Below are 17,587 nucleotides of genomic sequence, written 5' to 3' on the forward strand. Positions count from 1 at the left end.
TTCGCCTCAGCCCACTGCCCAGCTTGGTGGGTGAAATATGGCTTCCAGTTTAGTCCCATCCAATTTAAATCTTGGCCTCATTCAATTTAATTTAAAAATCCCTAGTTGACTTTAAATGCTCCTTTAGGTAATAGTCTAAAGGGCCTGTCCCTAAGATGGCTTCGGGGTGTGAGAAGGGGCTGTGCGTTTGCATGTCTTCCCTCCCAGGCTGGTTCTCCTGTCTGGAACTGGTGGACTGGCAGTCTGTTCCCTGGACTCAGGCACTATCTCGGGGACACATCTGCTGTCTCTCCCTTGCTGGCTTTTGCTGCCTGCGCACCCCTGAGCCTTGCTCTCTGCCCGGCCCCAGGCCAGGGATCCAGCTGCCCTCGGGGGAGTCACTCGGCTTGCTGGCTCTCAGCTGAGGGTTGGTGCCCTGTGGACACTGCGGTGGCCCAGGACAGCTCATCCTCAAGGCCTCCTTTGGAATGATTTTGCTTTTTGAGCTCTCAAATTTACTAGGATGTGTCCATGCCCTGGATTGCGATATGGGGCAGCCAGTCAGGTGGCTCCTTCTATAACCTGACATATGTACAAAGGCCAGAAACCTCGGCCTGGATATCCTCACTGGAAAACCGCGGCCCCTGTTGGCCTGGCTCGACCTCTCGGCCCTGGGCTCCCTTCTCACCACGGCTCACTCGGGCAGGCCGGACACGGGCAGGTCGTGCCCAGACCTCCCTCATGAACATTTCCTGGTTTAGTCCGCCTGGCTTTTGCTACGCCAAAGGGAGGAGGAGAAAAGCTGGACACTCTTTTGCAGGTCCACAGCCCAGCATGAATGGCGAGCTCTCCTGCAGAATCTTCCTTTTGAATGCACGGAGGAGAATATCACCTTCGTCTATTTCTTTGCATTCCTTCTGTAACCATCATCTTGCCCCTAAGCAGAGGGATGATGTCTCCAAGATCAGAGCAAAGAGAAAGGCAAAAGAGAAAAGCACACTCTGGCTCTCCAAACTGCTGCTCTTGTGCTGACGCTGGACTGAAGCTTCCTGCAGGCTGGGGCTTGCTGCCTGCCACCTGCCACATCCTCAGGACCACACATAGCTTCTGGTCAAAACTCAATGAATACTTATTCGATGAATGAAAAAATAAATGAATGATGATGATGATTAATATCATTCGAGGTCACTGTAAACAAATACATACAACTCTCAAACAGCTTGCTGGCAATTCACAACAGATGTCTTTTTTTTTTTTTTTTTTAAAGACAAAGTCTTACTCTGTTTCCCAGTGCAGTGGTGTCATCATAGCTCACTGCAGCCTCAAACTCCTGTATTCAAGCTATCCTCCTGCCTCAGCCTCCTGAGTAGGTGGGACTATAGGCACGTGCCACAATGCTGAGTGGGGTTCTTGCTCTTGCTCAGGCTGGTCTTGAACTCCTGAGCTCAAGCAATCCTCCTGGTTTGGCCTCCCAGAGTGCTAGGATTATAGGCGTGAGCCACTGTTCCCGGCCACAATAGATGTCTTATAAAAATTTGGCCATGAAGAAATTATGAATCATCTGTTAATTGGGAAATAAGTAACTCTTTGAAGCTGAGTGAAAAAGATTTTTTCCCTTTTCTCTGTGAAGACTAAAGTTATAGAAATGACAAACTTGTCAAAGCAAAAATTGCACCAACCAAAGTTAAACAGGCAAGGCAGACTTTGTTGGAGACTATTGCAATACGGGAGAAAGGCCAGAGCTACGCGTGAACTCAACTCTGCTGGAACAAAGAGCAGGAGGGTTTTAAGGAACAGAATGACTTAGTGAAAAAGTACTGGAGGATGTTAGTGAGGAAGTTGAGCAATGAGATGTGTTGAACACATACATGGTTATTTCCTGAGTTTGCGAATGTTTTCCTCTGTGATTGGGCCCCCTGTGTTTGCTGATTGATGCCCCCAAATTAAGCTCCTCCCCTCCCATAGAGACTGGGCAACAGGGCAAAGTTGTTCTTGATGATTACATTTGTGGAGGCCAAAGCAACTCGGTCTTGGTTACTAATCTGCTGTGCTGACTTCTGATGAATCCCTGTTCCTGGAATTCCTTTAAGATTTCTACAGTATCTTCTGTTTACTGCAAAACCTTGACCACAAATCCTGCCCTTAAGCAGATTCACACAGTTCTTGCCTTTCCCTGAGGCATCGACTTCAAGTGTCCTACGTGTTCTTTCCCTATTGGAGTATAAACCCTGGGTATGGGGGGTAATGGCTCTGGGATCCACCATCTTGCCTCATCCCTGCCTGAGACTTCTGTGTATAAGCCCCTATTAATTGCTTCTTTCTGAGACAATGGTTTCGTTAGCCTCTTTCTTCAGCCTTTCAGCTTCCTGGGCCTTTAGGGGTGGGTTTGTTAGGTAGTTAGCAAGGTATTCCGGATCTCCTAGGCATGAAAGATTGTGCCTTGCCTTGGTGCAATTGCCTCATCTGGAAAGAAGGACAAAGGTGGGCCCCAGGCCCCCATCTTGGTCCTGCCCCACCTTAATCTTGCCCTGAGCTACTGCCATACCTGGGGGATGAGGGAACACCCTACAAATCTAACAATCATAACTTAGTGCACCAGCTGCAAAAGAATGCAGAGGACTGTCCAGCTCACAGGCCAAGAAACACAGGTACCATAGAGTCCAGGTATTGACCTAGAACAACCCACATGTGTAGTTAAGACTCAGGTCATGCAACTCCCAACTGTTCAGTCAAAGTGGTTCCACGGTGATGTCTGAGCCTTAATGACTAGTTACCGGTTTGGTAAGCAAGTGTCCCCTATGTGACTGATGAAGAGACCCCTAACATACATAAAGCAGGCATAAAAATAGCATAGGGAAATGCTTTAAAAAAAAAAAAAAAAAGAAGTGATAAATTATGGAAAAATCTAATAAAGTCAGTAAAGAGTCTACTTTAGTATGGCAACAGTACTCTAATGAGCACGTGTGTGGCTGCTGTGATCTGAGCGCTGGGTTCGCAGGTGTCCACAGGTGTCCACAGGTGACAAGCACACTTCGCAGAAGCCTGGACGAAGATGTGCCCGGCCATCCTGCCGCGCCTTCTCTCTCTCTCTTTTTTTTTTTTTTCTTTTCTTTCTTCCGAGTCACGTGGAACCTGGACTGAGCCTTCTCGAGTGCTCCATGAGCTTCACTCAGCAGCCTCTCAACCCTCCGTGAGGATCTAAGTGTCCGCATTCTCCCCACTCTACCGCTGATCTGATGAACCGCCCAGAGGCTCGGCCAACTGCCCTGCGCTGGGCCCCCCTTGAGGCCATTCCACTCATTGTGGCACCCGGCTAGATTCCTAGACCCTCCCCGAAGTGTCTGCTGGACACTCGCAAACCCACAGTCGGTCCAGTAGCTCTGCAAACCAGTCTTAGTCCCAAAACAGCGTTACTTGATACTCAAGCAGCGGCGGGAATTCTTAGTTATTTTTACTTGCAATTTCAAGGCTTTTTCCTTTCTCCAGGTCTCCTTGGGCTATAAATTAATCTTAGTCAAAACATGCTTTTAAGAGAAGGGGACTCAAAGTAGGACAACGACGTGTTCTTTTTGAAATTGCATATAATTGAACATGGTGCAACCTTTGAAGAGGAAATACGACCTGCGCAGAGCATCGCGGAGGGGTTTAAGGAGGCTCCATGTCTGAAAGCCTCATCTCAAAGAAGACAGGCATTTGGTTTCAAATTATCAAAACAGCCTTGTACTCTTCTAGGAGTTATTTTGACATCTAAATAATAGTCCTGGCGTTTCTTTCACAGTGTAAATCAATAACATTGACTTAGTGCATTCTTTCCTCTTAGTTTCATTCCTCACTCTCTGATAACCTCAGATCAAGTATTAATAATTATTTTAAGCCTTCGCTTTGGTTTGGTACTTTGCCACTTAGCGATGCAGGCGGCACCTCCTCCTACCCCCTCCCCTTTACAGGTTGCCCAGCTCTTCTAGAATATTCCCTCCCTGGGACAAAGACTACATCCATCTTCAAAGGCAGACAAGTAGCTCTCGTGGTTGCCTTTGATGCATTTCTTTTTCTTCTTTTCCAGTCTCACAGTATCAGAGCACAGACATCTTCCTCCTATTTTTATCACACCCTCCTGTCATTCATTGTCCCTGGTTTCTTGCCAGGGCGACCGAACACCTGCCTCAGAAGCAGCGGGTGCTCGGGGAAGCTGCGATTCTCGGGCCTCACTCCAGACTCAGGGAATTGGAGTCTCTGGGGATGAGAACCCAGAAGGTGCGGTTTGAACAGGCACCCGGAGACGCACGAGAAGCCCAACCGCACACCTTCCTGGATCTCCGGTTCTCTTCTCTCCATTCTAGTTACGCTCGAAGTGGTCACTGAATTCTTAGACGCTCATCTTCAGTAACGTTTGCACCAGGTCTAAATCCTCATGATTGACTTTAAAACCCTGCAGGACGCGGGAGACAGGCAGGTGTAGGGGGAGATGCAAGGGGGGCGGGAGAGGTTTAAGGTCAGTTAGATCTGGGCTGGGTTTCCAATTTTGCCATGAAAATGACTCAGTGAGCCCAGGGGAGATATTTGGCCTTGCGAAACTCAGAGTTCTCAGCTCTAGCTGGGGGCGATAACGAATCCTGCGGGGTTAAGAGGACTAGAGGAAATAGCGTATGGAGAGCTAAGAGGTGCCACGACATGACAGCCGTCATTGGTCTTTATTTAATTTCTTTTATCATCTTCGTTTCTGTACTTCTATTTTTGGTTGTCTTAGCGCCTTATCTTTTTCCACATTATCCCCTTGGCTAATCTTAAGTTCTTATCTTAGTGTCTTTTTTGGATACTCCTCTCTAAAAGAACTTCAGCGCATTCATACCTTTTACTCTTTGTCTTTAAGGTTAGGGTCCAGAAATTGCTCAGGCTGCAAGTCTGTGGCAGGAATCTGCGGTTTGCATGTGTTTAGCAGCTCTCCCTCCAGGAACAGCACCGCTCGCTCTTCGCCTCTGGGGTCCTGCCATTCCCTGTCCGTCCTGTGTTTGGGGTGGGGGGCTGGCTAGCCCGGGGGCTCCTGACTCAAGCATGTGCCGCCCATGGTGCCACATCCTTCCCACCAGGGTGATTGGTCCAGAGTCACCGGGTAAAACAAGCAGGGCCAATCAGTGTCCTCCTCTATAGTTTTCTACGCTGAACTTGCTTGTTTTGCTTCTGGAGCTCTAAGATGCCTTCAGGCAGTGGGGTGAGGCTGCGGCCTCCTGGTCTTCAGGTGTGCTGGGGCGTAACCCTCCTCTTCCTGCCAGCAAACACCTTTCCCATCTCTGCTCCTCTGGAGGGGACCCCTCTTCAGAGGTTCTGGGTGCTGGCTGGTGATTCCATGTTGAATGTTGACTGACTTGCACTTTATTTTATTCTGGGAACTCTTGGGATTAAAAAACTTGGATATTTGGTAAAAATATCCAAATACAAACAAATTCCCTTTTTTCCAAGGTTAAAGTATTTCCTTAGAAGTGATTTTTTAAATATCACAACCAGTAACAGATTCCTTTGCTCCTAATTGATCACAACCAGTTACAGATTCCTTTGTTCCTTCTCCACTCCCACTGCTTCACTTGCCTATCCTTAAAACAAAAAAAAAAAAAAAAAAAAAAAAAGGAAAAAAATTTGGGCAACTACTATTCAAAATGAAAATACAGTGTTAATGTTTGCAAGAAACAATTAGCTGCAATGAGTGACCTATAAGCTTTCATTGTTTTAATTTTTCACAGCAAAAATATGAAGATGAGAATTTGGCTTTTATTATTGTTTTGTTTCAGTTTCTTTTAAAGAATGTTAATAACGCTTGAAGGTGCTGACTTGGGGAGGGGGGTGCGAGGAAGGGATGGGTGTATACCTACATGATGAGTGCATTGCGCACTGTCTGGGGAATGGACACGCCTGGAGCTCTGACTTGGGGGGATGGGCGGTACATGGGCAACGTATGTAACCTGAACTTTTTACCCCCATAATAAGCTGAAATAAAAAAAAAAGAATGTCAATATTTAATATCTTTGAAAAAACCAGTAGGGAGATAATTGGTAAAAAAAAAATCAATTTAACAGAATAGCTCTAAAATAAGGGCTACTATTGAAACACCAACTTAAATGGTGAAAAATGACTATAATTCCTCTGATTTAGCTTATTTTTATATTAAAGAAAGCAAATATATTCAGAAATTTAAGTATAAAAATGATCTCAACTTTGTAAGTATATTGGGAAAAAATCTGCCTGCCTCCACTTTAATCTCCTTCTAAAACGTCTGTTGCCTCTCTCTGCCGCATCTACTGTGAGAATGAAGACCATTCTCAGCAATCAGACTGTCGACATTGCAGAAAATGTCGCCATCCCTCATAAGGGACGCACAGTAATTGAGAAGCGTCCCAGAGGAACTCTGCGGAGGGACTTCAATCACATCCTTGTAGAACTTAGGCTCCTTGGAAAGAAAAAGAAGGGGCTCCGGGTTGACAAATGGGGAAATAGAAAGGAACTGGCCACCGTTGGCACTGAGTCACGTACAGAACATGATCAAGGGTGTCACACTGGGCTTCCGTTACAAGAAGAAGTCTGTGTCTGCTCACTTCCCCGTCGATGTCGTTATCCAGGAGAATGGGTCTCTTGTTGAAATATGAAATTTCTTAGGTGAAAAATACACCCTCGGGGTTCGGATGAGGCCAGGTGTTGCTTGTTCAGTATCTGAAGCACAGAAAGATGAGTTGATCCTTGAAGGAAACAACATTGAGCTTGTTTCAAATTCGGCTGCTCTGATTCAACAAGCCACAACAGTTAAAAACAAGGATATTAGAAAAGTTTTGGATGGTGTCTATGTCTCTGAAAAAGCAACAGTTCAGCAGGCTGAGGAATAAGATCTAACAGTTGTCCAGCCGCATGAAGATGCCAGTTGATTCCTAAGAACTATTTGTAATTTTGATGATACAATAAAAGACCTATTGGTTTGGGACTTTTTTAAAAAAAGCAAATAAATAAAACCTCTGTTGCCTTTGAGCAGTGAACATCAGTTTTCTGAAGAAACATAAAATGTAAAGGGTGTCTGTAAAATCTGGAAACACAGGTGGATTAATATACTTGTCATCAAAGACATCTTCAATCTGCTAAAAAGGAAAATACTGTTATGTATATTTCCAGAGTTTGTGGACACCCTGTGCTGTAATATTTTGGGATATTGGAGTATAGCTGACCGTTTCTTATTTCTTTTCCTTTCTTTCTTTCTTTCTTTCTTTCTTTCTTTCTTTCTTTCTTCTTCTTTTTTTTTTTTTTTTGAGACACGGTCTTGCTCTGTCACCCAGAGTGCAGTGACATCATCATGCACTGCAGCCTCCAACTCCTGGGCTCAAGCGGTCCTCCTGCCTCAGCTTCCTGAGTAGCTGGGACTACAGGCAGGTGCCACCACACCTGACTAGTTTTTTTATTCTTTTGTAGAGACAGGGTCTCTCTATGTCACTCAGGCTGGTCTTGAACTCTTGGCCTCAAGCCATCCTCCTGCCTTGGCCTCCCAATGTGCTGGCCTTACAGGTGTGAGCCACCACACCCAGCCAAGCCCTTCCATTTCCTCAACTTTCATTTTTTCTCCTCAGACCTTTGGTTGATGTCACTGCTCACAGGGTGGTGGGAATAGCCTCCTCCCTGCTCTCCCGGACCTCAGAGGCTGATGCAGCCACGTTTGCACTAAGATGGCTCCATCCCCCTCCACGGTTGTTTGGACCCTGGGGAGACCAGCTGGGCCAATCAGCTTTCCTGGGTACTCGGAATTGGGTCTCAGAAATTCTGACTACCGAGGGGCACGTGAACATCCAGAAGCCATCATGGTGTGACAGCACATGTTCCTCAGGGCTGTAGGGTGGCCCTGTTCTACCCCGTGAAGTGAGGCAAAGAATGAATTTCTGAAGAGAGCAATGAACTAACTAGTTGGACAAAGAGAAGCAGAGACAAGGGGCAGTGAGAACTGGTGGATTTCCAAGCCCTGTGGTCCATCATGAAGTCTTCTTATCCTCGGGCTCCATGAGCGACCCCAGCATCCTTCTTACAAATGTCCTTTTCTAATTAAGGTAGCCCAGATTGGTTTCTGTTACCTGTTACGCAAAGAGCCTTGACTAATACCATCTCTACTGTTCCGTAGCTAGCATCCGAAGCTGGGATGGTCCTGGGGCAGATGCTTGTGCTAAGACAGTTCCTAAAATTAAAAAGAACCATTTAATCTATGATAAACATTTACAGAAAGAAGAAAGCCAATAAATAAATATATTCTAAGAGTGCTTGAAGTGGTAAGTGGGAAGTTTTCCTGGTCCTTTCCAGGAAGATCTAAAATCATGGCCCTAGAAATCAGGAGAGCAAAGTCCCAAAATGAACGTGAGGCCAGCACCCAACCTTTTGTTGCAAGAGTTGCTCTCAGTTTATTTAAAAAGCTATGATAATTACAGAAATAATTACACATGGCGCATGTACTGTTACTACATTTGTATGGAATAACATTGGTTATCTAGTCCTAGAGTCTCAAAAGAGTCAACTGAATGTTACTGTGTTTGAATAAGTCTTCAGGAAGTTCCAAGAGAGGTACACAATGAGTACTTAGGTGTCTGAGCCTTTTTTCTTCTTTTAAAAGACCCTTCTATTTTCCTTTTTACTTCCTTTCCTTCCCCCTTCCTTAGTATTTAGTCCTGTGTTGGAAAATAGAACTTTCTGTGATGATAGAAGTGTTCTGTATCTGTGCTATCCAATATGGTAGCCACTAACCACTTGTGGCTATTGAACACACTTGGAATGTGTGGTTAGCATGACTAAAGAGTGGATTTTAAATTTTATTTCATTTCAGTGAATTAAAATATAAACTGAAATAGCTACATGTGGCTGGTGACTACTGAGTTGGACAGTGCAGATTTAGTCTATCAATACACTCTGTAATCTTTGTTCTCGGTGTTGCTAAGACATCATTTGTGATGTTTGGTGAGGTTTTATAGTGGTTTCAGTTACCCATCTGATTGCCCTTATTCTCTCATTTCCCACTTCAAAAAGATCGGTGGTTGAGAGGCTGGCTGTATCACCTTTTCATCAAATTCGATTTTGCTCTTTGGATGGGAAACTCTGCCCCAATTCTGGTTTATTCTAGATGGGGGTTCTGTGGTCAAGTGTGGGCGAATTGTGGCTTTCTGCTAGACTGCTGGCATTCACAAAACACACTTGATACTGAGGGCAGTCAAATGTAACCTGGAAGGAAGGGTATTTGCTTATCTTTCAACTTGTTTGAAGACCAAACCACAGCCATGTTGGGATAAAGTAGCCTGGAGAGAGAGTCCCAGCGAGCTCTGGGGAGACTTCATCACGGCTCACCACAGAAACCTCAATGTTGATATGACTTTTGTTCCTTCATGGACTGTAATGACAGACTTTCCTGGGTCTTGGTTGCTGTGAAGAGGTTGCCTGAAGAGGGGAGTAGTATATTTATGACATGTAATTATTCCTGGAGTTTTCCTACTTTAAAAAAATAAATGGAAGGCAACTCTTTCTACAAGAGGCAAGTTGATAGCCTCATGTCCTCCTAGGTAGCCTGTCCTCCTGATTCCTGGTAGAATGATTTCCAGTCTTCCCATCTCAGTTTCAAGACTGCTGGATCTGGAGCTGGGGGTCTTTTGAGACATGACTGAATGCACTGGTTCCAATGACAAAACTGCAGGCTTTTCTCAGAAAAAGACACATTTGATTGAGATGGTGGAGCAGGTGTCCATTCTGGTGTTTCTGACTGGATTTCTTCATGAGAAACTTGACTGGTCGTTTGGTTTCCTTCCTTGTAGCCTGCTGAGATGCAGCCTGGTCTCTGATGGCTGTGCCATTTTGTTTTGTGCATCTTGTATGCATCTGTGGCCATAACTATCCACAGGCTTGGCAGAGCCAGGCAATATGTGTGCGCGGTGGGCGGAAGGACATTCCTTCTTCTCCAGTCTTCCCAAAAAGGGGCGAGGAACATCCTTCTCTGCACTTTGACTGTCTGATGCTTGAACTGCTTGACGTTAAAGGAAGGTCTATTTATTGGTGTGATGAGAGGCTAAGCCTGAGAAGGAGTGGAGCCCAAAAGCAGGAAAGTGGACAGGATGAAATCTGGGGCCACTTGCTACTATTGTCACCATAGGTACCCACATCAAGAGAGTCCAGGAAGACCTGACTGCCCTGTGATTAACCAGCGCCTGTGCAATTCTCATTGCACTAGACCTTCTGCCCTGCTTAGAGCAGCGCCAGGTGAGGCCAGTGAGTCATGCAGGTCCCAGCGTTCACTGTATGGATGAGCTGCACAGCGTCTGCCTGGGAATTTTCAGCTCTGTCCAAGCTCTAGTGGAGAGCCCAGAGCCACAGCCACAGTGCTCGGCTGCAGGCTCGCCCCGAACCTCATTCTCCTAAGCTGCATGTGTGCTCTTGGTTGATTCAAAGTGAAGATGGGTGCTTAGGGGGTACGCTGTTCTCTCCCTTCCTCCTGTTCACTGCAAACATTCATTCATTTTTACCTCAACTATTACTGTTGAGCACCAGCTGTATACTTGCAGTCTTCTCCAGGGATACAGCTGTAAGACTTGCACAGTTCATTTCTCTCCGGTTGGCAAAATGTCCTCTAGACACATTTTCTTTCTTTAAAAACTCTCTCTCTGCTCTCTCTGTACTGTCTACTCCAAGACCTTCTTCCATGGGAGGAAAATCGTCTGAGAATGTTTAAAATATGTTTTTCCAATCAATTCTTCCCTTTGAATGAAAAATGAACATAATGTAATAAAACTGGGGCCAAAGAAGCTAGAATTAGAGAATAAGCAAAGACTTTATGGTTCAGAATAATTGAGATTTTTTTCTCAATTTCTGATGTCTGAGGGGAGGGAGGGCTTTGAGGTCAGGAGGCCTGGAGCTTCCCTTGTCCATGTGTGGTCAGGAGGCATTTTGTTTTAAAAAGTACAGGGTCCTGTCTAGACACGGGGGACAGGAAAGGAAAGCTGGAGACCCATGAGTGATGTCCCCAGAATGGAGGTGGCTGAGGGGCCAATCCCTGGAAGAGTCCCTAGAGAGGATGGAGCCTCTGAGTGGTGGAGCTGAGATACCTGCGTATTCGTTGGGGTGTGTGAGAGTTGGTGTGTGAGAGTTAGGATGTGTGTGAATTGGGCTGTTTTAGAGTTGGGGTGTGTGAGAGTTGAGATATGTGTGAGTTAGGGCATGTGTGATAGTTGGGGTATATGTGAGAATTGAGGTGTGCCACAATTGGTGTGTGTGAGAGTTGGGGTACATGTGAGAGTTGGTTTGTCTGATAGAGTATGTGTTATGAGAGTTGGGGTGTATGGAAGCATTGAGAGGTATGTGAAAGTTCAGGTATGGGTGAGTTAGGGTGTGCGTGATAGTTGGCATGTGTGTGAGAGTTGGGGTGTGTGTGAATGTTGGGCTGTTTTATGGTTGGGGTGTGTGAGAGTTGAGGTATGTGTGAGTTAGGGCGTGTGTGAGAGTTGGTATGTGTGTGAGAGTTGGTGTGTGTGAGAGTTGGGGTGTGTGAGAGAGTTGGGGTGTGTGTGATAGTTGGTATGTGTGTGTGAGTTAGGGTGTGTGTGAGAGTTGGGGTGTGTGTGAGAGTTGGTGTATGTGAGAGAGTTGGGGTGTGTGTGAGAGCTGGGGTGTGAGAGAGAGTTGGGGTGTGTGAGAGAGCTGGGGTGTGTGTGATTGTTGGTATGTGTGTGTGAGTTAGGGTGTGTGTGAGAGTTAGGGTGTGTGTGAGAGTTGGTGTGTGTGAGAGAGTTAGGGTGTGTGTGTGAGAGTTGGGGTATGTGTGAGAGTTGGGGTGTATGTGTGAGAGTTGGGGTGTGTGTGAGAGTTGGGGTGTGTGTGTGAGAGTTGGGGTGTGTGAGAGAGTTGGGGTGTGTGTGAGAGCTGAGCTGTTTTAGAGTTGGGGTGTGTGAGAGTTGAGGTATGTGTGAGTTAGGGTGTGTGTGAGAGTTGGGGTGTGTGTGAGAGCTGAGGTGTGCGAGAGTTGGTGTGAGAGTTGGGGTACATGTGGGAGTTGGTTTGTCTGATAGGGTGTGTTGTGAGAGTTGGGGTGTATGGCAGGGTTGAGAGGTGTGTGAGAGTTGGGTGTGTGCTGTGAGATGCTTAGGCATTGCGTTGGGTGGTGTGTGTGTGTGTGTGTGTGTGTGTGTGAGGCACTGAACAGCAGGGGGATTGGCTGCCTCTGAGACAGACCCCACGCCCCAGCTTGGACTGGAGGGGCCCAGCCCTCATCCCCAGGTGGACTTGGGCAGCAACACCGCATGAGTAAAACCACCACCTTCTGAGATGCGCTGTTCACTTGCATTCATCTCGGTCTGGGCAGCTGTGAGAAAAGGCCACAAACTCCAACAAATACTTATACTCTCATGTTTGTAGCAGCGTCATTCACAACGGCCAAGAGTTGGAAATAGCCAGGTGTTCACCGATGGATGAATGAATAGGCACGATTTGGTCTATCCATGCATCAGAATATTTATTTTAACCCAAAACAACACATGTTGGTGTGGGTGTGGAGAGACAGGAACACTCATACACTGCTGGTGGGAATGCAAACTAGTGCAACCCCTGTGGAAAGCATTATGGAGGTATCTTAAACAGATTCAAGTAGACCTGCCATTTGACCCAGCAATCCCATTACTGGGCATATACCCAAAGGAAAAAAGGTCATTCTGTAACAAAGACACATGTACCCGAATGTTTATAGCAGCACAATTCACAATCGCAAAGATGTGGAAACAACCCAAATGCCCATCAATACATGATTGGATTAGTAAGCTGTGGTATATATATACCATGGAATATTACTCAGCTATAAGAAATAATGAAGATATGACATCTCTATGGTTCTCCTGGAGAGAGTTGGAACCCATTATATTAAGTGAAGTATCCCAAGAATGGAAAAACAAGCATCACATGTACTCACCAGAAAATTGGTTTCCCTGAACATCACCTAAATACACATCTGGGAACGACACCAATTGGATATCAGACTGAGGTGGGGGGTGGGGGAGGGGATGGGGGTATGCCTACACAATGAGTGCATTGCGCACCGTTTGGGGAGTGGTAACGCTTGAAGGTGCTGACTCGGGAAGGGGGGGGGGGAGGGACATATACCTACCTGATGGGTGCAACGTGCACTATCTGGGGAACAGACACACCTGGAGCTCTGACTTGGGGGGAAAGGTGGTACATGGGCAACGTATGTAACCTGCAATTCTGTATCCCCCATAACAATAAGATGAAATAAAAAAAAAAAGAATATTTATTTTATTTTATTTTTTTATTTTTTTATTATTATTTCAGCATATTGTGGGGGTACAAAAGTTTAGGTTACATATATTGCCCTTGCCCCCCTCTCCCCCCCAGAATATTATAATATGCAGACTTAAAAAGGACGGGAATTCTGACGCATGCTCCGACATGGATGGACCTTGAGGACATTATGCTAAGGGAAATGCAGTCACAGAAAAGACAAATACTGTATGATTCCACTTATCTGAGTTACCTAGAGTAGGCAAATTCAGAGGCGGGAAGCAGAATGGTGTTTGCCAGGGGCTGGGGGCTTAATGGGTCCGGAGTTTCAGTTTTGCAAGATGAGAAGAGTTCTGGAGGTGGGTGGTGACGGTGGTGGCCCAGCGGTGTGAATGTACTTAATGCTACTGAACTGTGTACTTAAAAATGGGTAAGATGGTGCATAGTATGTGACGCATCTTTTAGCTACCACCGATGGCTGTTCCAGTCCCTGCTACCCAGCCTGATGAGTATCCTGGCTGTAAGCGCTTGGGGGTGCACTCTTCGCTCTCCTTAGCATCAGCCACTAAGCCGAGGGCGATGTGTCCCCAAAGGCTCTAACAGGAGGAGAAATGAGGTCAGGCCACCCCAACAGTGGGACTCAGCACATTGGAAATGATTCAGGACACGACTCCCAAATGGCCTCTTCAGAAACACCAGCGTGGCAACAGATTGCACGACCAGAATGAGCCCAAGAAACCCTCATTGAAGATAAAAAAAATGAAATTGTGGACTGAGTTGGACAGCAAATTATTTTCCCCAAGGTCATGTCACTGGGCTTTGTCTCTGTATTCAAAGGGTGCAGGCCAAACTGGCTTTGCACAGGGGCTCGGCGAGGTGGCGGGGCCGAGTGTTTTCACCCCCAACAGTGAAATGTGCATGGTGGTCTCAGGGAGGGCCGGAGCACAGGCTACCGCCGGGTGCCATGTTTATCTGCTGCCCCACCTCCCTCCCCACCCTCCCGCTCTGGCCCTCAAGGCCACCCCCATTTGCACGGTGAGCGTTGTGCACTGTGAACATCGTGTTTGTGTTTAAAGCAAGTGCTCTCAGGAGCCTGGGGAAGAGGGGCTTCTCTGGCGCTGGAGGTGTGGCCCTGCTGAAGGCAGGGGTCTGGCCAGGCTCGCCCTCCCGCTCCCTCCCAGGGCCTGGCCTTTGAGGTCCTGCTCTCCCTCTGGGACCCGGGTCATGTTCCAGAGTGACTTCAAGGTGAGCTGTTCACTTTAAAGTCCTTTGATATTTTGACTTAAGCCGGTGTCCTATTTGAGGCACCGGCTGATTTAAGAAACAGCTGGGGCCTTTGTTGACAGCTCTCTCATCTCACATTTCTGGGTGGATTTCTTTTTTGGAGACAATGTTCTATGAATCACCTTTGAAATGAGAATTTATCAGCTTAGGGACTATTCTCTTTGAATTGTCAGAATAAACGTAATTCTCTGAAGTCCTGTTTCCTTAGTCCCAGTCCCACCACAAGGATGGCAATGCCCCCCGCCCATCCAGGGAACTATGCTTTATTTCTCTCTTCCCAGTTCTCACCTGCTTCTTTTGTTTCTCTCCTGAACTGCTGATCTGACTGATTGCACTGTCCTGGTCCTGCCACTTACTGCTAGTTCTGTGATTCTCTGGGACTCAGTTTCCTTATCTGTAAATGGGGCACAATAGCGCAGGATGGCTGAGAGCTTGAGTTTCTACAGGTGAAAGTATTTTGTTGATTTGAAAATGCTGTGCAAATGGACATTACTTTTCTGCAAAAAACCTAGTAAGATGTGCAGTTTGTCTCTCTCTGGACTCACTGCCTGACAGTGAGAGTGAAAGTCTTGATCATGCTGCCATATTAAGAAAATTAATAATAAAGGTCGTATCTCTCTCCTCCTTTCGGTCCTCTTTCCCTCTGCCCCCATTTCTGTGGAGGAGGCAGGAAAACTGGTTTTCATTTCTCTTTCTCTTTCCCGGCCTCTCTGTGTGGAGAGGCCCGTCAAAGCTACTTCCCCTTGAGTGTCTGTTATTTGCCGTCACCTTTGCACGAGTCACCTGAAGGCTGTGCTTTAGCCTGTGTTGGGGAGCTGGGCAGCCTTTGTCTTCTGACCCAGAGACTGATGTGGGTCTGAAGGCCGGTTCTGTGGTTTTGCTTTGCTTATGTCCTGGGGAAGGGCATCAGAAAGCCACAGAGAGCGGGCTCAGCTCGGGCTGGCGTGGGCAGCGGGTAAACCCACTTTCTGATTACGCCCTGCAATCCCGACTCGGCTCTGCCCTCAGACACTGAATCTCTCTTTGCATCCAGCAGCGCCAACAGTCCCAGGCTCACAGGGAAGTCAGTATCTGTTCTGCGGTTTGTTTAAAATTTGAATGTGATTGTGAGATTCAAGCCAGTAGTGTCAAAGGTTAGCCACGGGTGGCTTTTGGAGGGAGCTTGGAGGAGTGAGAAGTTATCCGAATATCATGACATGGGAAGCTTTTCTGTTGCTTTTAATGCACTTGGCACAGTTTTCCGAGGCTCTTGGCAGCTAGGTGGTGGCCTGACTCTTTCTCCTGTGGACGTGGCTAAATAACACCTGGGTGACGTGTGGTTCATTGCCCGGGAACCTGGACACACATGCTGTGAATTTTATGGCCAGCGAGAGATCTTGAGGGATTGGTTGGCTTGGCAAAACATAACATTTCTCCCTGACTCTTGGTATTCCAGCTAGTTCTTGAAAATTACTACCGTGTGACAGGTTTTTGGTGGTCTCTGTGCAGAGAAGATAGAAAAGGATAAACTGTATGAAAATTGGCACCACACTTGGCATGTTGGTTGGCCATCTCAGAGAGTGGCTGTTGTGCCAAGTGATCTGCTTTGTCACGGGTTGGCAGGAAATAATTCTAGCTGTGATTTGATTGTTGAAAGTTAAGCTTCTGGAAAACACTCGTGAAATCAGGAAGCCAAGTATATTGTGGGTGTGGAGGGATTGAAATGGAAGTCTCCTGCTCTCTAGGTGAAATCCAAGAAGTGGGTGGCAGGAAGCAAAGTCCCCCTCCTTTTTTTTTTTAACTCTTTGTTTTGGCATGATCATAGATTCATAGGAGGATGCAAAAAAAAAAAAAAAATACTCCCAGACCCCATGTCCCCTTCACCCCGTAACATCTTGCCTAATTGTAGTATGATGAAAGTCACTAAATGAAGCAAAGTGCTTTTGAGACAGCTGGGTGACACATTCTGAGAATGAAATCACAGTCTAATGCAGAGATAACATCAGTATTTTTTTGAGTCCTTAGCATGTGTCAGCGTATTGGGCATCGGGAATGTAGACAGATCAGTTCTGGTTCCTCTGTCCAGGGGGTTACAGAATAACCCGGGAGACTGACATGAATACACCATTATTCAGATGGCTCATTAATTACAATTATGATCAGTGCTATAAAATGAAAATATAGTCAACAGGAAAAAATGATTTCATGAAAAGAGACCTTAAAACTGTCTATGCTGTTTAGTGATCTTATTTTAAGATTTTGTAAACATTCTAGAGTAGTGGCAACTTTAAAGTTTACTCCTATTATCAAATTTATAATCGTGTCCTTTTCTAGGCTTATTTTTCCAAACTTCCTCTTTTTTTGACCCGTGGAAGCCAATTACGTCTTTGAATGAATGATCGCCGATGACTGGCCCGCCCACAGAGGAGGGTGTTGGTAATGCGCATCTGCAGTTTGGCTGCAGAAAGGGAATCGGACTTCGGATGCCAGCAATTAAGAGTGACAGACCCCAAACAGACACTTGCCTGGGGGAGGGATTTTAGGACACTGGCAGTGTTTGATGAGACCCTGACATCTTTCCATCCTAAAGCTTCCTGCCTCTGGCTTCAGAGGGCAGCTCTGGCAAGCCACACAGAGAGTTCAAATGCACAAGTTTCGCTCCTGTGACTCAGCGATATGATCTAATTTGGAATCCTTAGGGTTTAAGTGAAGAGAGGAACAATTAGATTTATGTTCCCTGTTGAGCTCAAGATGTGGTATCTGGGCAACTTGAGCTGAACGCACACAAGATAGCCACGCTACCCGCCTACTTGGTAAACTCCGAGCAGGTGGTGGGAATAATACCTGGATAAATATCACTGGTCACTTAGGACATTTTCTCTGTATCAACATTTACTGTAGGAGGTTCTCACGTCTCCTGGCTCTTGCCAAGCAAACAGTGTGTTTCAGACAAGAAGTGGAAACAAAGGTTTGCCAGAAATTGCCGGGAGTAACTGGCCTTATCGGTTTTGGGCACGGCCGGGTCATTCCTCTGGTTGCCAGCTCCAGCTTTTGCGAGATGCAGTCGTGA

At 46.3% G+C, this 17,587-nt stretch overlaps 1 pseudogene; it reads left to right on the plus strand.

Moving 5' to 3' along the window:
- The first annotated feature begins 6,277 nt into the window (after nucleotides 1-6,277).
- On the plus strand, nucleotides 6,278-6,848 carry LOC138386095 (large ribosomal subunit protein uL6 pseudogene; annotated as a pseudogene).
- Nucleotides 6,849-17,587: the final 10,739 nt, after the last annotated feature.

This window comes from Eulemur rufifrons, chromosome 7 (genome assembly GCF_041146395.1).
Source record: "Eulemur rufifrons isolate Redbay chromosome 7, OSU_ERuf_1, whole genome shotgun sequence".
NCBI classification, from domain to species: Eukaryota; Metazoa; Chordata; class Mammalia; order Primates; family Lemuridae; genus Eulemur; species Eulemur rufifrons.